Source organism: Rhipicephalus microplus, chromosome 6 (assembly GCF_043290135.1).
Source record: "Rhipicephalus microplus isolate Deutch F79 chromosome 6, USDA_Rmic, whole genome shotgun sequence".
NCBI lineage: Eukaryota > Metazoa > Arthropoda > Arachnida > Ixodida > Ixodidae > Rhipicephalus > Rhipicephalus microplus.
Window position 1 is genome coordinate 197,628,729 of NC_134705.1, and position 22,455 is coordinate 197,651,183.

At 45.9% G+C, this 22,455-nt stretch overlaps 1 protein-coding gene across 3 annotated transcripts in view; it reads left to right on the forward strand.

Moving 5' to 3' along the window:
* Positions 1–22,455, forward strand: part of LOC119168211 (uncharacterized) — a 500,388-nt gene that overhangs the window by 89,772 nt on the left and 388,161 nt on the right. The window contains exon 1 of one of the 3 annotated variants that reach the window (XM_075867476.1): positions 11,031–12,414. The exons of the other annotated variants lie outside the window; for them this stretch is intronic. The gene's annotated coding sequence lies outside the window, so the exon portion shown is untranslated. Of the gene's footprint in view, positions 1–11,030; positions 12,415–22,455 lie in introns of those variants that run through there. 3 annotated transcript variants of the gene reach the window in all.

The window sequence follows — 22,455 nt, forward strand, 5'->3', positions numbered from 1 at the left end:
CCATGTTTTGATGCTGAGTGGAACAACGCATCGTAAGACCACCGCATACCACCCACAAACAAACGGGCTGACAGAGCGTCTAAACAAAACCATTGAAGACATGCTTTCGATGTACGTTGACGTCGAACACAAAAACTGGGATACAATCTTGCCTTACATAACGTTTGCATACAACACGGCCAAGCAAGAAACGACCCGCATGACACATTTCAGCCTCGTTCATGGACGGGAAGTACGAACCATGTTAGATGCAATGTTACCGCACGAAGGCGACGACATCGTCCCGGACGCCGACACGTTTACGGAACGCGCAGAAGAAGCTAGGCAACTTGCACGTTTACGGATCAGCCAGCAGCAAGACTACGATGCAGGCCGCTACAATGCTCACCGCAGAACAGTCGTCTACCAAACTGGCGACAAAGTATGGGTTTGGACGCCCATACGAAAACGAGGACTTTCCGAAAAACTTTTAAGAAGATACTTTGGACCGTACCTAGTTGTGCGACGACTGAGCGATGTCACTTACGAAGTTGTTCCCGACTGTTCGTATAGTACAAGGCGTCGCCAGCACCATCCTGAACTCGTTCACGTAGTCCGCATGAAACCCTACGTCAGCGAGTGATTGCATGGTACTTTACTTTAGAAAAAAAACTGCATTACAGACTGCGCATCGGGGCGATGCTCTTTGAGAGAGAGGCAAATGACGCGTGTCTACATGTAGACGATAACGATGATGGGGCATTTAGTGGGCACGAGGTAGTGGGCCTCTAGCTTCTCGCGAGGCTGAAGAAGACGATCTTGTGACTGAGCTGTTCAGGACACGCTGCCTTTCGTCGTCCCAAGGTGTATCTGTGTTTTATTCGCGTTGTACCGCGACAATATTATATAGTATGGGTTTGGACACTCGTACGGAAACGAGGACTACCAGAAAAGTTCTTAAGAAGATACTTTGGGCCATACCGAGTGCTGCGACAACTGAGTGACGTCACTTACGAAGTCGTTCCCGACAATTTGTGTGGCACCAAGCGTCGCCAGCACCATCCTGAACTCGTTCACGTCACTAGTGCGCATGAAGCCTTACGTCAGCGAGTGATTGCGTGAGACTTTTCTTAAAAAAAAAAAAAACTGCGTCATTGACTTCGCATCGGGTCGATGCTCTTTGAGAGGGAGGCGAATGACCCGTGTCTACATGTGGACAAAAACGATGATGGGGGGATTTAGCGGACACCAGATGGTGGGCCTCTGGCTTGACTGAAGAACGAAGAAAAAAATCTTGTGGCTCAGCTGTTGAGGACACGCTGCTTTCATCGTTCCAAGGTGTAGCTGTGTTTTATTCGCGTTGTACCGCCACAATATTAAGATATGAAGTTACAACTCGCCCAAGAAACATCACTATTAAGGGCCAGTTGGTTGCACTTACTAAGCAGTGTTTCTATTCCAATGTACTACACGCAAAGAAAGACGACACAAAAACAGTATAATGAGAATTTAAAGGCTCGTTTTTTTGTTAGACACAACGAGAATCCCTATTACCGTTTTTACCCGAATATTGTGAACCTGCCACGATGGGCTACTGGTTATTGTTCTGCACTGCTGACCCGCAGGTTGCGGGATCGAATCCCAGCCGCCGCGGTCGCACTTCAGATGGAGGTTAATATGCTCGAGGACCGTTTTATTAGATTTAGGTGCCCGTTAAAGAGCGCCATGTGGTAAAAACTCTCGGAGCCTTCCACTACGGCACCTCTCACAGTCATATCGTAGTTTCGAAATGTTAAACAACATCAATTATCATGTATTGTCGCAAAAATAGTGTGTTTTAATGTTTCCTCGAAATAACTTATCGTTTCTTTGTGTGTAGCTAGGTAAGAAAAATGGTATTTAGCATAGCGTGCATGCATACCGTACATACGTGCAGACATATCTCAGCCTGCATGTGCAACTGCATGTATAAAAATCAGCTGGTTAATTGCGCAAACTAACAGCACAGCAAGATTGTAGTTTACCAGAGGACCTCACGTTCTCCTGTTATTTATTCTATTTTTGTAGCGCTTCTTTTTTCCGGGATTGTTCCCGATTTACACTGGCGACCACATACATATATATAGATACAACCTATAATGGTCTTAAAGACCTCTGAAGTTACAATTACATGACGTGAAGAAGTAAGTGATGCTGAAGAACGAAGTAAACATTTACTGTCTTGCTCAACAATAATTAGGTGCATTGCCAACTTTACCTATAAGTTTCTATATTTATGCAAGAATGTGTTTCTGTATCTATAAGATTGGGCAAACCACACACAAGAAGGTGATAGATAAACAGACAAGCTTTTAAGAATAATAATTTGCGGGGTTTAACGTCCGAAAGCCCCAATATGATTATGAGAGACGCCGTAGTTGAGAGCTGACAAGCATTTTCAATATCGCACTTGTACTTGTCAGACATAAAACCGTGAGAAAAATACGATAACTATAGAAAAGAAAGGAGAGAAAATTAGATGTAGTTAGTATTTTTGTTTCCACATTTTTTACGGCTATTTATTACCGTGGCGCCAGCGGGCTGAGCCGACAGTTAATCATTCATTAGACAAAGCCGTATACCACGCCCTCAGTGGTGTGGGGAGACGTTTAAGAGTGGGAGGGGGACGAGGGCACCAGTGGAAATAACCAACAAGTATTGACTTTCTCACGGATGGGTGTGATATATCGCCATATTTGGCTGTTAACCTTCGTGTGCCGTGTCTTCAACGAGCAGTGTTACGGTTAGACGCGTTCGCATGAAAACGCTTAGATTAGTGCAGACGATGTTTCACGACTTTATTAATTCACGTCCCGATATACAAGAGCACGAAAACGTATAGACGTGGTGCAAGTAAACATTTACTGTCTTGCTCAACATTAATTAGGTGCATTACCGACTTTACCTATGTGTTTTTATATTTATGCAAGGATGTGTTTCTGTTTCTATACGATTGGGCAAACCCCACACAAGAAGGAGGTAGATAAGCCTCTAGAGAAAAATAGTCCATACTTGAAGTGCAGTGACCTTCGCGACAGTGTTTGGTAATTGCTCGTCTCTTGTCGACGCGTCACCGGCTCTCACGGCTGTCCAAAACGCGACGCTGCAATTGTTTCGGCGACGATGGCATTTCGAGTGCGAGCGTGCGCAGCGCGCTCATGTTTCTCGCGCGCTTGTGATGAGAGCGCGGACGCTATGCGAAGTCACGGACGCTTCGGACGTCGCGCCGTAGAACACCGCCAGGGGACAGTGCGGGCGCTATTTTACACGCCGGCGACGCGTCACCCGGGCGGGGCAACGTCCAGCGCGCGCACGGTCGTCGTCGTTCTCGCGGACGCAAATTGAAAACCGGATTCGTCCGGCGACACTTACGCCGCGGTGTCCACTCACTCCGTATAGTCGCAAAGCTTTCACGTTGCCGGAGGCACGTATGCGCGCGCGTGTGCAGCCTCGCGTGCGCTGAAGCCGGCAGAATGCGGAGTCACGGGGAAACGTCAAAGTGGACTGCCTTCTGAGAACCGCTCTCGTTGATCTGCGAGTGGATGGCGAGAGAGCGCAGGAGGAATATGCGACGAATGCAGGAAAGTTTTCTTTGTCAGAGCCGATCATAAATAAGACGAAAGTTCAGGGGAAGGTGGGATCTTGAAGACGTGAGAAATGGCTAATAATTGATTGATATGTGAGGTTTAACGTTCTAAAACCACCATATGATTATGAGAGTCGCCGTAGTGGAGAGCTCCCGGAGATTTTGACCACCTGGGGTTCTTTAACGTGCACCCAAATCTGAGCACACGGGCCTACAACATTTCCGCCTCCATTGGACATGCAGCCGCCACAACCGGGATTCGATCCCGCGATTTGCGGGAAATTGCTAATAATAACATGAGGATATCGGGGGTTTTACGTCTCAAAACTTCGATATGACGACGAGAGACGCCTTAGTAGAGGGCTCCTGAAATTTGCGACCATCTGATGTTCTTCAACCTGCCCCGACATCGAACAGCTGACCGGCATCCACCGTTTCGCCTCCGTCAAAGTGGGGCCGCCACGGCTGGTATCGAACTCGTGACATTCAAGTCAGTAGCCCAGCACCGTAGCGACTGTTCCACCGAGGCGAATGGTGAAAAATCACTGAAGCGAGGAAAGCGGAGTCACCGAAGTACGCTTGTCCGGAGCGTTGACTCGCGGCAACACCGCGGGTTCCAAGGGTTTTTTTTCATAGCCGATCATAACTCATTTTCGGCATCTTAGCACGTTGCATGCCGCACTGTCAGTCATTCCGATCAACGTGGTATAAGCTTTCGTGAAAGCAACTCCCAGCCAAAGGCGATAGAGAAGCGAAGCTGCACGTCAGTGTAGGCCGGGTGGAGGCCGGAGTTGTAGTGAAGGGTCAAGCTCGTGCAGTCTTGTACGTCTTATGCTTGGTGTGTTCCACTCACTCAGTGTGAGACTTCGGGCCAGTTGACGAATCTGCCTCGCCGCGTCCGCTCTTGAAAGCGGAATTGGAACGCTGTTTGCTTTTTTCATGTGTCGTGCGAGCAGAATGATCTGCAGAATCATTTCCACTTATACCACAATGCCCTGGTAACCATTGAAAGATGATGTCGTGGCCTTTTTGTATTAAGAGGTGGTGAAGTTTCACGGTTTGGTAGGTCAACTGGTCGTGACATGTGCGTCGGAAAACTGACTGCAGGCACTGTATAACGTTGGTTTCGAGTCAAAAAACATGGCCCATTCACTTGGTCTTTCTTCAGAATTGATGAGTTCCAGTGCCCTACGCAGACCCTTTCTTTCTTGTCCCCTTTCCTAATCCCCCAGCGTAGGGTAGTCAAGCGGATGTCTTCCTGGTTAACCTCCCTGCCTTCTTCCTTTTGTTGCTTCCTTACTTCCTTAGCACATTGGGCTGTGTGTGTACATTTTCTTAGTGGTTATGTGCGTGCTTGGGAAGCTTTTCTGCTGACTGGACATTTTTTTGTACTGATGATAATATGATGCTTGGGGTCTTACGTCCCTGGACCACGATGTGATATGAGGTACTTCGTAACGAAAACCTCTGGAAATTTTGGGAGCTCTTTCCAAGTACACGGGCTTCCGGCACTTCACATCCGTCAAAATACAGCCGGCGGAACTTGGATCTCGCGACTTTGGGTTCAGCTGTCGAGCAATAAAACCACAAAACACCGGGGAGGGGGGGGGGTACCCCCTTTTTTTCTTTAAGTTCAAGAACTACTGAGTGCGTGAGTGTTTTACTATGAGCTTTTATATAATTTTTATTTGTTTCCTACTTTGCTGCGGCAGCTATTTGTATGATAAGCGAAGTAGCAGGTACCATGCATTAGCACATAACTCTGCCCACATACATTTATTAAAATAAATATTTTCATCTTGAAGTACATTTCGCTATTTGCAGGCAGTCTTCGCTAACGGTATTTTATGAATCAGGATTGCCTGCAATTTTTGAAATGGCACGCTATAAACATACAGTTTGAACAGACATTGTTGGCCGACATCTTAGTACTAGAGCTTCAAGAAGCAGCGTTAAAAATATTTTTTCGCAACATATTACTCTTTTTACACCGTTCACATATTCTGTAACTCCATTTAAAAATACACGTTAACTAACGAGAATGATTGTGCTATTTTCCGAGAGTCGTAGAAGGCGTGACTTTCCATAAGGGAGCTAACGTGGATCTTTAAAAAAAAGTTACATTTGTGGCACGAACCGGGGTAAAGGCTATCATAGTCGAAATCAAGAAGAAGAAATGGACATGGGCTGGGCACGTAGCGCATAGGCAGGATAACTGCTGGTCATTAAGGCTAACTGACTGGATTCCCAAAGAAGGAAAGTGGGTGAGGGGAAGACGGGAAGTTAGGTGGGCAGGTCAGATTAGGAAGTTTGCGGGTATAAAGTGGCAGCAGCAAGCACAGGACCGAGTTGACTGGTGGAACATAGGACAGGCCTCAGGCCAGCAGGGGACGTAGTGAGGCTGCTGCTGCTAGAGTTACTCAATATGCTACCTTCCGTAGCATATAGCAGATACTGTAACTCTAGCTGCTGCTGCTGCTGCTGCTGCTGCTGCTGCTGCTGATGATGATGATGATGATGATGATGATGATGATGATATTCGTGGCAAACAGCACTGGGCGAGAAAGGTAACAGAGAAACTTTGTTTTTACAGTTTTTGTTATAGTCTGCGTAAGCAGTAAACATGCACAGGACGACGTGTGTCCGTTGATAATTCAATAACACTGCCAATACACTGAACTGCCACAATCTAGCGATGCAAAGCAAAACATGCGTGACGGTATTCCGTAGTCACGTCACTGTGGCTGCCATTTCAGGCTACTAACATTGGTTAGAAGCCATGTAAGCAAAAAACGTGCATAATGCAATTTGAACTGTTGTACAAATAGATAACACGCTGGAATTACTTGCAGCAGCAGTTGCGGGATCAAATTCCGACTGCGGCAATTGCATTTTCGATGGAGGCGAAAATATTCGAGGCCTGTGTGCACGTTCAACAACACCAGTTGGTCGAAATTCCTGGAGGAGCCCTCCACTACGGCGCCTCTCATAATCATATCGTCGTTTTGGGACGTAAAATCCAAAATCGTCGTACAACAACAACAACAACAACAACAACAACAACAACAACAACAACAACAACAACAACAACAACAACAACTACTACTACTACTACTACTACTACTACTACTACTACTACTACTACTACTACTACTACCACTACTACTACAAGAAGAATACACAGTGTAGACACAGCCTTGCTGTAAATGTAACTCTGTTACGCCAACCTTCGCTTCATTATGCACGGCCTCCATACGATTATGTCTAACAACGCACACGTCAGTTTTCGCACCTGACGGAGTCGTGGAGTACGTCATAGCCACACGTGGTTTTTTAATAGGCTGTAGTACGCTCAGAGACACCGCTCCGTGCACTTACGCCGGCACACCTCCGCGTCGGCAGCAGCGGCAGAGCTCCGCGTTGAGAAACCATTAACGGACTCGGCGGAGCTCCCGCAACCTGTCATTTAGGAATCGCTGCTGTTCCGGCAACGTCGCACTTTATCTCTCGGCAGGAGGAGTGAATCTCGCCGGTCGCTGCCTCTCCCGTTCTTCTTCCATTTCATTGAGCTCTCCCCCCCTCCCCCCCCCCTCCACGCTGTTAGCTCCCGTTTCAACGTTCCCTAATGATCGCGAAACGGTCGTCAAGCCTTGACTGTGACAGATTTGTGGCTACGAATGGGGCAGTCATCGGTCATGTTCTATTACACCCACTCGTGTCTTCGCTCATTCTCTTCGACGCCGCCGCTTAAAACACTTACACCTGTTACAGTTGTTTCATTTAGAACGCAGGTATTTCGTAAGTGAATTCAGAACAGACCGTGGATTGTGTACGTGCTTTATCCAGACTACCTGGTTTTTGATGAGCTTCTGAAAAAAATAATGGTTATATCCGACGTTTAGGACTGTGGACTAGGCTCTTTTGTATAACTTTATCGTCTATAGCAGCAGATAAACAGATGGTGTTTATTAGAACCAATAGTTAACAAGTTGGGGTGAATCCGTCTAACACGTAAGAACAGCAAAAAAAAAATACAGGAAAAGAACTAGGACAGGTAAGCAGCGCACGTGTTTTTTGTTCTTCATACGTCTTAGTTTTTCGCACTAGTTTAAGCTTAATACGGAAAGGATGGACAAAGAAAATGAAGAAATAAGGTGAGAAGCGGTGGTTATAAATTAATGTTTTACCACACGCTTGTGCTTTAAGGACTGACGTTAATGGGTATACTTGTTATTGTCTACAGAACATTTAAATTGTTATTTCTGTTGCTGTCTGCACTTCTCCCGTCTTCTCTCTCTATTTTTTTTCTAAGCTCATGCGTTAACTTCGTGGCTTATACGTGAACACCATTCATTCTGGTGGTTAAAGATGTAATTAAGTTCGTAGCGTTTTCTTGCGTGCGTTGTGCAGCCAAGTTTTCTCGCGTGCGGATGCAACTGTTGCTTAGTCAGTTTGCCTGACCGTTCTTTCGAGTGCAACTGTCATTTTGGTGGATGCTTTCAACTGTTTCGTTTGATCACCTCCTCCGTCTTTTCATTTCTTTCTTTCATTCTTCGTGGGAACACAGTGACAGTTCTAGCAGCAACAAGAGAGTGCTTGACCGTTTCAAAGCATTTTCAGTGGCAAACCGTGCGAAAACCGATCCACGAACGAGAACCGGGCGACAGCGCCAAAACACGATACGAACACCGACAAAACGACACACGTAAGACGCAAATATATATATATATATATATATATATATATATATATATATATATATATATATATATATATATATATATATAGAGAGAGAGAGAGAGAGAGAGAGAGAGAGAGAGAGAGAGCAGCGTTCTCGAGTTCGCGCACGGCTCTTTAAGCGAAGTTTCTGTCTCAGCGGATCCTGACAAGCCGTTTTATGTACTCACACATTCGCTTACCCGCCGAAGGCAACGATGCTTCGGAACGTTCAAGAAAACGGAAAAACACAGAGAAAGGAAAGCGTGAAAAGAACGTAAATAACCAGAAAAGGAAAAAAAAAAGGAAATATTGCGGCAACCATTTCCTGTCAGCCGTGGGGCGATCATGCGAACGGCGGTGGCGATGGCCGCGCGAATAATGCTGAGTGCGCCGAAAAAGTCGGAGAAGGCGTAGAGGGTTGGCAACCATGGGAGCGAGCGGGGCGTCGCGAGGCGTGGAGTAACCACGTGATTGTGCGCGAGTCTTAGGCCTAACGTAGGGACCTAAGGTGACGGCAGCGGCGACCTTTTTCTTTTTTTTTTCTTTTTCCGTTAGCGGCTTGCGGTCTCTCTTTCCCTCCTACTCCCGAGAAATCCCGTTTTCTCCGTGACCGAAGAAGCTCGCGTCGTGACGCGTTTTGCTGACGGCGTTCGTCGCAACGTGGACGGGTGCGATGAGCCGTAGAAGACAGACGCAGCGAGTGACGGTGTCGCTTGCCCTATGTGTATATTATGTACGGGCGTTGCTTACTTCATCCCTTTATTCCATTTACTTTGACGTGCAGCCTGAATAGAGCGTTGACGAGAGGGCGTCGCGAAGGAAGAATGACGTTTGAAGTGAGACGCGCTTAGACTGTGAGATGGGACTCGGAGGATGCGCTGAGTAGACGAGAAATGTGTACAAGAAAGCGATTCGATACCGCACATCTTGCAGAATACCGTTTTCCGTCAAGTTTGAAGAGAACTCGCTGGCGCTTTTTCAGTCTGAGGTTTTCCTCTGTGACTGGGCCGAAGTTCAATTTTAAGGAAGAACTTGTAAAGCAGGCCTCTGAAAATAAAGAGAAAGAATAAACAAATGTGTTTTCTTTGCGTGTTTGAGAGGCATCTTGGGTTGAATATTTCAGAAGGCTTGAAGATAGTGGGGCGGATCGAGGGATCGTCTCTTTGTAAACCGAATGACACTAACGGGCAATGAAATCAATGACTGCATAGGAAACATTATGTTACTTTAGAATACTGTACGCTAAGCCTTGCGTTTGTCGCCAGTGCGCATGCGTCGTGCGTTAATTATCCTCTTGGGTATCACTCAACGACCGCTTTCTTTGCGTACGCCGTTTCTAAAATCTGCCAATCACTTGTAGTATTTTACTGTAGATTAGGGATTATGACATGTCGCCTTCCTTTACAACGTCTTTCTTTACAATGTAACGAAATCGAATTAGACGAAAATAAAGCTTGCCGCTTACAGGCACTGACCCCAGAACCCTCAGGTGACGCGTCCGATGCCATACCAATTGGGCTACAACGGTGGCCGTCCTCCTGACCATGCCGTCTATGAAGTATTTATGGACATGCCGACGTTGAAGTGTTAGCCAGCGCCGATCATAGCCATGATGGTCAGTGTGGAACACTGTTCTTGGTCAACTGGTTCACTTAGCGCGTGATATTTTATGGAGTGGACAGTTGACCGAAAAACCCTTGCCCCAACAATTATTTTCAGAAGGCTTGAGTTGATAACCCCAACACTTAAGTTGAGAACTATTGAGACGGCACAGCTTGACGTTATTTACACCTATTGTTAGCGTAGCTTAACCAAAAGCAGGCTGCCATCATCAATGGATCATGAGGGGATTGTAAATGGCACAACGGCTTTTTTTTTATGCCCTGTTGTCCTTCCCTACTTGAGACAGCTGTAACTGCGAGCCCTCTACGAGAACGGGAATTCTGTCATGTCTGTACAATGTAAATTAATTCAACACTTTCCAACAGTTATGGGTCTAGCAATCGACTAAACACACCTGAAAGTGGCAGAAATTTTCGATCCCAAACCTTGAATTGCTATCGCTGTAGGCTGCCACCAGGTAAGCGTCATATTGCCACACTCTGCGGTGAAACTAAGTCATGCCACTGTGTATGTACAATGCCATTTATTCGGTAGTAGTAGTAGTAGTAGTAGTAGTAGTAGTAGTAGTAGTAGTAGTAGTTATTGGTTTAAAGTTGTCTCCCTCTAACCTCTTTACTTTTGCTAAGTCTTGTCGGAGGTAGCAGCAGCATTCGACCAGCTGGTTTAACTCTCCAACACTTATCCTCGTGGAAGTCGACGATGCATCTGAGAATGGCAGATATTCCTTTTCAATGCCGTCGATCGAAACCTAAACCTAAAACAGTTATCCTTGTGAGCTGCTCTGATAGGCGTCATCATTGCCGCACCCTGCCGTAAAAACTGCGTTCCGCCGCCGCGCGAGCGGCGTTCGACCATCGTGAGGTAGCGCTGACCTCGAACGCTGCCGCTAAATGCGAGCGCGCGCAACTGCACTCGAGAGAGTGAGGGAATTTCCTCGCGCGGAGGTTTCCCCCCTCCCGCACTCTTCGGGGAGGGTGTTTTCGCCGCACGGCTCCGGAGCGAGGCGGGCCAGTTCGCGATCGGGCGGCGGTCGGTGCGGTGCGCTGCCTAGCCCCGGTGTGATCCACGTGCGCCGCTCCTGCCTCGCTTCCTTGCTCGCCGCTGCTCTTAACGCCGGCTGGCCGGACACCGGCCTCCGCTCTCCCGCGCTGCAGCATCCGTGCGGAATCTGCGAATCGCGGGAGACGCCTTGTCAACTCTCGGACGTCGTTCCCTGACTGATCGACTTTGACACGTCGCACGTTGACTCTCTGGTGGTTCTTCCCTTTGCCTGTATTCTTATTTCGTTAGGGATTTTCATTCTAGCCCCTCTGGGATACCGACTGTTCCCTTCCCCTCTCCATTTTTTTGGAATCAGGGTTTTTTTTTTTTTTTTGGTGCTGGCTTTAGTGTAACGTAGTGTACTTCCTCGAGTAGACCTGCGTAAGTTCGGGCGCATCTTGCAGCTTCGCTATTTTTCACGTTTTTAGCATCTGTCAAAAGGGTCGCCACAGAACACTTCGGAGTTATTACTTCTCCCTCGGGAGATCCCGAGGGGGCAAAAATAATAAGCCGAATTATATTCTAGTGTTGCACTTCCTGATTAAATGCGAACATTTTTTTCCCCTTTTCATTCTATGCCCTTTTCTCCGGCAACTGTTCTAGTACCCCGGGAGCCTAGAACCGGTGCTGGACGTCCAAATTTTGGGCGATGCCGTTCCTAGGCCTACTTATATCGTAAAGTGCTGCCTTCTGCACATCGCGCAGTCTCCGCTTCACTTTTATAGGCTCACACGCTTATAATTCTTATTTTTTTTCTGCACTTGCGGAGAATATTTATTGGAACGAAGCCAGCAATACCTTGACTTCTTTGATACACTACCGTGAGCTTAGGACAGAAGCTACGGTGTAGAAATGTTCATGGTTTCTTCGTGACTGTTCTTCGATGAAGATTCGCACATTTCTTCGAGATAAGCCGACGCGCTGATTGTATCGGACTGATACCCGCTTTCCACAACCGAGGCATCAAGACGTGACCTTTACGATCAACCCTTTGGATTGCACTCACTCGGTTAAGTTGATCCAGTCACGCGCTACTGGGTCTTCCGGCCTTGATGACGTCGAGGAGACGTTGCCACAATGGACTTCCGTTTTGACAAGTGGAGCAACAAGGACGCTTACAACGACTCCAGCTTGACGCGACGCCTCGACGAGAGATGTGATTCGACCGGTCGCCTCCTTCCGGGATTCCACGATGCGTTTCGGCGTCGGAATCGCGTCGAATTAACACTTCTTGTGCCGTGCTGGTGATCGCCTTGGAACGGCAACGACTGCTGTTGATTTATCGCGTCGGCCACTCGCGCCAGCGGTCCACCGTTGTCGTCTGCTTCGAGAACGTCGCAGACGACGAGTCCGGTGTTGGTACCTTCTGTGGAGTGCGCGGTCTCTTTCAACATTCCGGGGTAACATCGAGACTTCATCCCGATTAAGTGAGTATTAATCATTGTGCTGGTCGTAATTTGCTGATTTACATTTCTCTAAATTTACTCAACGGGGTGTGTCAACTAACTGGCACCAAGTATACCTTTTCATATTGTGCACATTAAACTAAAGCTACAAAACAAATAAAAACAGCTGCTGTCATATCATAGACGAAATAATGTGATGTTGCTGAACGAATTTCGCAGCTTTTCTGCTGAGTAATTTGCTTTGGTTACTGTGGTAAATTTCAAGAAAACAATATTTGTTCACTACTCACCCTATCGGATTGGTAGTTACCTAAGTGTGGATAACACATTTCGAGACTTTAGAGTAAGCTCTACGTTGAAGATTTCGCGCTGGTGTTAATAATTACAAGGTTAGTATTAGTAAATTAATTTGTCTTCATTTCAAAGCTTGTCGAATGGAAATACTGCCTTCTCGTGCTGCATACGACTCAAAACTATACTGCGCAAATTCTACACGCGTAGATCACATGTTTGTTTTGCATAACTAGGTGACAGGTAGCTGAAGCACTTTGTATACTTTGCTGCACAACTTATTTGGGATATGATAGATGGTTACATCAAGGTAATCAAAATTTTAATAATAAATACATCTTAACCTGTGGGGCAAATATTGAGTGAAAAATAACGTTGAAATTTCGCTGCGAACAGCATACAAAACATTGATAGAAGAACAGACACTACAAGAGTTCTCGACAATTTTGCGTGCAGTTTGAGAACGCACTTAGTATTTTTTGTTATGTCTACCCTCAATCACATGCGTGTGTTTGTGGAATTTGTCGGTTTGGGAAAGGTGCTCAGTGAGTCTTGTGCTTAGTATGAATTCTCCTCTATGAGATTTTACATGATGATAGTAAATCGTATTTCTTGTCGCAATGGTCATGTGATCGCCAAAGTGCGCCAGTACATGAGACAAACAATGGGATTTTACAATCGCAATACAATCCTGGCGTTTAAAGTCGCAACACCATCATACGATTATGAGAGACGCCGTAGTGGGGGTCTGTAAATTTCGACCACCGGGGGTTCTTTTACGTGCACCCAAATCTGAGCTTACGGGCCCAAAGCATTTTCGCCTCCGTAGAAAATTCAGCCACCACAGCCAGAATCCGATTCCGCGACCTGAGGGTCAGCAGTCGAGTACCTTTGCCACTATAACACCGCGGCGAGGCAAGGCCCATGATATTAAACAGTTCGCAAGTATGGCGTGGTAGCACAAAGCCCACGATCGGGTTATTGTTGGAACATGGTTGAGGCCTTTGTCCTGCGGTGGCCATAGTCAAGCTGCTGCTGATAATAGATTCGCTTCTCGTTCGGCCCACCTTCAGGAGCATCACCCATCATAAACATCGTCGACTCCTTTTCGAATTTCGCGCGGGCCGTTTTCTCCTCATAATCGAAACGTGCGCATGCCTTCAATTCACCCCACGGGTGTTTTTGCTCTCTTTATGTTGCTTTACTTTATTTTTATTTTCTCTGTCACACAAGTCGAATTGTGGAGTGTTGACGATTCACACGCTTGTTTATATTCATGAAAGGGTACTGAAAATGAAATATAAAGTGTCAGGGCGAGCTACGCATTCGGTAATACTGTGCAGGGCTGTGAAGCCCGGGCTCACCGTCAGCTATAAGATCGTAGTCCAAATAGCGTGTATAACCCCCAGCACACCAAGTGGAAGGGGTTTGCAGTAATTGCCGGCGAAATGTGCATCAGTATTTGATGTCTCTTACGGGAATGCTAAGTATGATATCTACATATATGCGGTCGTATATGAGTATGTATGCCTGCATATGTGGCTACTGTTGGCCACATATGGACAAAAATTGGACCAAACATAGCGCCACTGCCCCACATATTGTTTAAAACGCAGCCATATATGGCACTGCTGAATTGTTTATAATGTGTTGAAGGAGAACAAACGGAGCACGCATCGTAGATCGTTGTGACCGTTGTACAGAGAGAGAATCTCGACGGGTTGCGGCAATTTCGTAAAAAGTTTATTAGCGGATTCTTTAGTGGATAATAATAAACGTGTTACAATATTTGTTAATGGAGACTTTTCCTGGCGTTTGCTCGGTGTCTGGGCAACGGTCTGGCTGAAAAAAGTAAAAGATGTGGTCGCCCCGTGTATTGCATCCTATTCCACCATTTGTTATTCACAATTCACCCATACCAACTATATATAGGCTATTGCACTATAGTTTTTAAGGAAGCTGAGAGAACAGATATATTTTATGAAAGAGGTATGTAGCTGCATTTTTCATGGTAGCAGGTCGTCTTGACTGGGCAGAGATACTCACAAAAGTATTATAGTCCTCTGGTGAGGGGCATACATTTCTTGCGAATAATTGAACAATCGTCAAAGCTTCAACAATAAAAAGGAATTAATGACATTTAAGTATTATATCGAAATTCGTGTTGCTGAAGTGAAAAACAGATACCAAAATGCACTCACGGTGACTGATGGGTTATATTAGAGATGCATATGCAAAACAGTATCACGTGGTACTTCTTAAAGTACTTATCAATTTAATCAGACAATTAGAGTGCGACTTAGAAGAAGACAGGAGTCAGATGAAACACAAACTAGTGCCAACTAACAACTGTGTTTATTTGCTCTTCAACAAACCTTTTTAAAAAAGACCACCAATTTGCGTGCCTCGCTGCAAATATCGTCGGGAAACGATAGTCTTCTGCCGGCGTTATTTCGTTCATAGCGTCGCATTTTCAGCGCAGGCTAAAAACACTAGGGTCTTTAAAATTGCGGGCTTGTGTATTTTGTAGTAAAGGAACACGCCACCTAATACAGACGTATTGATGTTGCGCCTAAGATATGCGTAATATTTGCTTTTTGGCCGACAATGTTCACAAGTATGAACGCAGCTACCAATTGTATAGGTAGGTGTTCAGAAAGGCCTTTGGGCGGGTGGCTGAATTGTTTGACAGAGGGACAGACAGACGGACGAAAACGATGTGTTCAAGTATCCTAAGAAAGACCGTCGTCTTTGAAAAGAAACATGATCACGGCGCTATCACGACTGTCAAGAGCAATTTATTCGCAGCTTCGCACGCACTGCGCAGCACTTAAAAGAACGCCACTCTCTAATCGCAACGTCGGCGCAAAACACGGGTGCTCCGAGAAGAGCTAGAAGAACATCGATAATAGTGGGAGATAAGGCGGGAACGAGTGCAAGTATACAACGGAGGCTACACTTTGTGAAGCATGAAGGGAACGTCATCGGAACGCGAGTCCACGTAAAAGAAGAGCAATAAAAAAAATGTGAAGCGAACGAAAAAGATGCGAAGCTCGCGCTGTTACGCGGCATTCCGATTATTGCCGAGGCCGAGTGCACGTGCCGAAAAAACCGCTGCGGTTTCAAACCGCACGCCATGCCCGATTCTCGCACCGTGTGCCTGGGCACGCTCGCTTTTTTTTTTTTTTTTTGGTAACACTGGGGGTTATACGTATACTCTGCGTGACATAGCGGCCGTACGACGATTTTCGGTGTAACTCTAACTTGGGCTGGAGGGAAATGGGTCCGCCAAGGCAGTGTAGTGGATACGGTTTCCGGCTGCTCGTTCAAAGGTCGTGGGTTCGATTTCGGCAGCGGCGGTCACATTGCGATGGAGGTGGAATGTTCGAGTCCCCGTGAACTGCAATGTCCGGGCACATTAGGCTTTTTTTTTTTTACTTCTGTGTAAAAGATTTTTTTCTAGTTTAGTCACTAAGTATTGTGAAATGTAAACTTGTGTGTTTTTTTGTCTTTCCGATTCTACATTCAAACAAAGTTTTGTGTACTGCATACAATTTTTGATATGTTTGTTGTTTACTATTTTCGTAAAACCAGTACAGAAGTCTTTTTTCCGGCTATTACTATACCTTTAGCTTCTGTATACCTTTATTGGTGTAATAAAAAAAAAATAAAGTCTCTGAGTCTGAAATAAAGAGGGGCAGATAGTCGGAATTTCCGGAGCTTTCTATTGCGGCGTCCCTCGTAATGGTAGATTGGTTTTGAGACGTAATAATGAAGATATTATCATGATTACGGAGAAATGAGGAGCCCTAATTCGTTCTTGCGACATATAACCATTTTGAAAAAAAAAAGTTACGGTGTCTTTTATGTAGTGCCCACTCACTCTTCAGGGTTTCCGGTCGTCGAATTCTGGGACTGTTTTCTGCTCTCCCATAGTAGAGTACCATGTACTATAAATCGTTTATACTTTTGAGCTAAACACATGTAAAGGCAAAAGCACGATTCCCCTTTTTTTATTCTCAGAAATATTCGTCGTGGTTTCGAAATTCGAACCGGAGGTCAACGTCATTCAGACGCGCACGCGCAACTGAGTGGAGCTACCAAGCAGGCTAGCAGGGCACCGCACGACGGTAAAATTATCGACAACCTGAAGCGTGCGGGGCATTGAATTGCGAGAAACAGTTAAGTGCCAGCCAGCAAGGTGGCAAAGCAGTTCATGGTAGCCTTGAAAAGTAGATGGTCCTGTGTTCGAACCCTGCCGCAGAACGACTAGTTTGTCGTCTGGAAAGCTCTATTGTACGAAGAGAACTCACTGTAGCAGTTCACCGCTATCGAGAAATGATCTGTCCCCCAACATCAGTACCTCGAAAGATTCACTCATTCGTCAGTGATTATGGTTCTCTGCGGCTGAACCGCAGGTCGCGGGATCGAATGCCGGCCGGAGCGGCCGCATTTTCGATATAGGTGAAAATGCTCGAGGCCCGTGTCAACGTTAAACTCGGGGGCTCGAAGTCCGTGTGGGCGTAGGTGGACCATCAACACCCCAGGTGGCTAAAATATTCGGACCCCTTCACTATTGCAACTCTCCTATTCATATCAGTATTCTGGAATATTCAACTTCATCAATTGTTATTAATTAATAATATTCATTCATTCATATGTCACAAATTGAGAAACTTGGTGTAGGTGACCGGGAAACAAAATACGTGCATTTACGACACTTTGACAATTAAACTTCGCGAGGGTAATAAGTGTAGCGTGCGAAGAACGTAATCGAGTGAGGAGTGGAGTCATAGTACTACACATATGTTATTTTACTGTGCTATTCGTATTACGTACTACCCCATTATAATAAGATAAGCACTGTTGCAAGTGTGGTTAGTATATAGGCTTTCAGTACCGTACAGGGTTCGTAAGAACGGTACTTTTTCTATATTAATTGCTGTTGTTTTGCGCGTTTTGTCTTGGCTATAGTTTACCCGATAGTCTTACCATCCTACCATACCTTTACTGTTTTTTTTTTCGACTTTACTCCGTACATCTTGTTCTCAGTTGAATTTCAAGAAAGTCGCCCCTTAAACCCCACTTTGATTCCAGTACATCGAACGTTTTTCAGTAATGAATTTAACAGCAAATGTTATTTATAGATTTGCTACCCTAAATCATGGCATCAGCCATTAAAATGTCTCAGAAGCTTGTACTAAGCCACGCAATGTTCGATGCATTGCAAAGCTGATCAGGCTCATACTTATTTATTGCTAAATCTAGGTAGAGCTTTATTTATGTATTAATTTATTTAATCATTTATTTGTTTCACAATACTGCGGTACATGGTCGGCCCAAGCAGGAGTGGAAGAGAAAACAAAATAAAAAAAAGTAAGCTAACAAAGAAATCAGGTTTACAAAATCGTAAGGTGACTAGCAATCAAACACAAACACATGACTTAACACATAATACGTACGTACTATAGTTAACGAGATAGTAGAAAATTAAGTTCCGTCTTAGCCTTATCGTTCTCTGTTCTCCACCCATGATTCTCGTTTTTGACAAAGACTGCGATGATGGCTCAAAGCTTTCGCAGTCATTTATTGAGCTAACTGCTGCCGTCTTCACTTCAAGTGAATCAGTAGTGAGTAGAGGGATTTGCCAAATTTTTCTGGCCCATGCCCGTTTACGATGATGGTAGTTTTCAGACCAACCACCACTGACACCCTCCTCTTTTACTCTCTTTTTCACATTTCTTTCTCCCCCCCCCCCCGTACCTATCCCTTATGTGGCCATAATGTAACTGCAAAAAAAAAAAAAAAAAAAAAAAACAGACAGAAACACGAAAGGAGAGAAAAGCATCATTACCAACTGCCTCAACTTACCATTCTTCTGAACCCTGTGTTGAGTCGCTGAGGTGACCTCCTGAAAGAGAAAAAGTTTCGACGCCACACTCTTCCCTTTCTTTCAAAGTCACTTCGAGGAGGCGAGTGCGGGGGCCATCGAAAACCAACGCCTTGGGTGGCGGCGCTTCATCTAGTGAGCATTGTTGGAATCTCCAGAGAGGCGACTTTGAGTGGCGAACGCAGAAGTGTACACACTGGCAACACTGGTGTACACGCCGGCAGCCGCCGCATGAAAAGCCGCGAGCAAAAGAAGCAAGCTCCTAAAAAAGATGTGAAAACCACATCAACTCCGCTCCGGTGTGCGCGTACAATCACCCGCGCTTGTTCGCTTACGTGCAGTTCCCGGTCGTTTGCTGTTCGCATTCGAGTCCATTAGAAGAAAAAAAAATGAAATATAAAGCCCGCTCGAATGCAGGTTGTGTGGAATCCGGTCAGCGCGACGATTGCAGTGCATCGGCGGCATCACACACGCATACGTGCGTGCATAAACGCAAACTCTTTACAAAGATCGTTGCCTCCGCTGGCTCGCAAAGCGTGGGCAATCGCCGCCCGCGGGAACGAACCTATGAACTACCTCGCACGTGGCGCTGCCGGAAAATTGCGAGCTTTCGGGGAGAGCCGGAAGGGGAAACAAATATCGTACGCGAAGAATGAAACTGCCAGGCCTGCGCCCGATGCACTGCAAAGCAACAGCGAGAACTGGAAGAGAAGCCTTTTTAGAGCTTTCTTTAAACACTCTTTGGGTAACTGCTACAAGCGAATTTGCATGTACCCACTCCACCGTGAATCAACATAATTTTTTGTGTAGTGGAAAATCGTCCAATACGTCATTATTCGTCATTTCAGGGGCGAAGCTCCTTAATGCGTGGGCTGTGCGTCCCCTGTATGTAGCCCCCTCTCGTCTAGTTCTTGCAGTGTTCACTAGATGGCGGTACCGTCCCCTGTATGTAGCCACCTCTCGTTTAGTTCTTGCAGTGTTCACTGGCGGTACTTGTAGCTGATGATGAAAAGATGCAGGATGTTATAAACTAGACGGCGGTACTTGTAGTTGATGATGAAAGATGCGAGATGTTATAAAACAGGAATGATGTCACATATGGCGCGTGTCATTGGTAGAAGGCAATCGTTCGATTTAGTGCAGCGACGTACGCTAGGGGGAGCGTTGTAATGAAATCGAGTGGGCAAAATGTACGGAGGATTCATGGTTTGCCAGGTTTACCTCCGGAGCTTTGCACACTCATCATCATTCACTTCGTGGATATGGCGGGACTTCTTTTCGGAGAAGTGTGGTATCCGCTACAAATTGATCATGCTGTGGCAGACGACAGTGAAGAAATATTTCCGAGCTTTCTGAAATGGGTCGGAGCAGTCGACCGCCATCTTCTTACGCAACTGGCATTGCGTGACATTCCTTGGGCTACACGAAGCCTGCCTATATGGTCAGTTTGCAACAGAGTTCCAAGCACCGGCGTAGCTGAATGGTAGAACACTTGGCTACCACACAAAGGGCCCGGGTTCGAATAGCGGTCTATTCTCGGGTTTTAATAATAGTTTTCTTGTTGATTTTCTTATTTCACGTGAAAGTGGTCACGGACACCGAGCCCCGCCGCGGTGGTCTAGTGGCTAAGGTACTCGGCTGCTGACCCGCAGGGCGCGGGTTCGAATCCCAGCTGCGGCGGCTGCATTTCCGATGGAGGCGGAAATGTTGTAGGCCCGTGTGCTCAGATTTGGGTGCACGTTAAAGAACCCCAGGTGGACTAAATTTCCGGAGCCCTCCACTACGGCGTCTCTCATAATCATATGGTGGTTTTGGGACGTTAAACACCACATATCAATCAATCAAATCACGGACACCGATGAAGGCGGTGGACAGCTGCGGCGCCAAAATCAGCCCTTCTAGTAAGCTCATATGAGCTTTCACTGCAAAAGATTAACGTAGTGTAATAGAGAGCTGTATTGTAGTAATATGGAGAAAGACATATGTACGGTAACTTCATTAGCGCAAACAGAAAAAAAAAGCCGATTACACGTCTTGAAAGTCTTGAAGCATTTATGCTGTGAAACATAAGCCTATGTATATAGCCAAGCATTTGTGTGTCGACCGTACTTCATTTATGTTCTTGCATACGTTTGTACGTGTGCGTGTATTTATAATTACATGCAAATTTTGAAAGTCCCGAGGGTTAGCGTCTGAAGTTTGGAACCCCTTGAAACCTCCCCAATCCTCGCGATGTTATTGAACTATGCACTTGAGAAGGGCCATAAAACAACCAATCCATCACTATATCAGCACGAGAGTTAATCAAACAGGAAAGCCTCTGATAGCGCTCTACCAACGCGAGCTGGCGCCCGCACAACGATGCGAAAACACTGGGCGCGTCTGCAGCGGGGGTTCGTTCCCCGTGACAGGAGAACGAGAGAACAAGAAAGAGCGAAACAAAGGGAGAGAGGGCGATATAGGTATGCAGCGTTGTGGGATTGGAAAAAAAAAGGGGGGGGGGGCTGTGAGTAGGTGAAATGAGGAGGGAACTAAGAGAAACAGGAGCCATGGGTACGTAGAAGCCACAGAAAGCCAGTTGGTGGCTGCATCAATCCCAATGGGACTTGATCTGCCATCTCTATGAACATTTCTATTTCTTTCTTTCTTTCTTTCTTTCTTTCTTTCTTTCTTTCTTTCTTTCTTTCTTTCTTTCTTTCTTTCTTTCTTTCTTTCTTTCTTTCTTTCTTTCTTTCTTTCGTTTGTATGTGGAGCTCTACACTAGCATTGGTTGCCGGCTGGGGCTTGAGAAAACGTATGAGTCAAGCCTGGCCTGCATTTTACGAGCTTCAGAGGTGCGGGAATAGTATCTACAGTAGATACGAAAAAAATACAAAAATAATAGCCGTTGGTGAGCGAGGTAAAGTGGGGAAAGTTTTGCATACGCAGCGATCGTTGTTCAGTCTCTCGTCTGTCCTCCGCTCGTGCAGCAGGTCTTCTAGCAGATAGCACCTTGCTACACGAGCTAAGAGCTCCTCCAACACACACACACACACACACACACACACACATATATATATATATATATATATATATATATATATATATATATATATATATTTTAGGGGCGAAGCTCCTTATGGCGGCACACGTTCAGCCCTCGTAGCCGTTGTAGTAGTGTGTAACAAGTATAACATTTTGACCTCCGAGGTGGTGCCAATGAGAGATTTCTTCTGTGCGTTGTTGAACAATAAAAATAGTGCTCAATGTAAATGCCAATGACTGCTAAGAGGGAATGAGAGACAGGGGAATTCGGCTTTTAGTTAACGCGCCCGCTGCGAATTTTTTATTGTTCAATAACGCACAGAAGTCAAGAAAAGGTTCCTACGTTATACTCGCTGGGTGTAACCTCGTTAGTTTTAGAAAGGTTTATGCCCCTGACACACGGGCACCCTGAAGTCCTTTAGACAAAAGGACATCTTTCGGAAAGGCGTTCGGGCGCAGTGACACACACCAAAGGAGTAACTCCTTTCCGGCAAAGATCCTTTTCGCAAAAGCTGATCCCGCATCTACTTTTCTGGCAGTAAGGGAGTACTCTCGCATACCGTGTGCTTATTTTATCAATAGAAGAAAACGTGTCGCAACACTGCGGTGCCCTGTCAGTATTTTTTTGCGCTGAGAAATTGTTTTCATTTTCAGCAGCAGTGCGATTTGTTGAAAAGTGAAGGCCTATAGTCTGTCCATACTCTCAAACGCCTTCATTACGTCACTAGCGCAATCATGTTAGGGTTGGCAGCGGCAGCTGCTGTGTCGGGCTCACTCGAAAACACTGCCACTGCTTAAAGTGGCCGTCGCCTAATAACGGCAAGGTGTCTTCGAACCAGCGTTCGTTGCGCACTTAA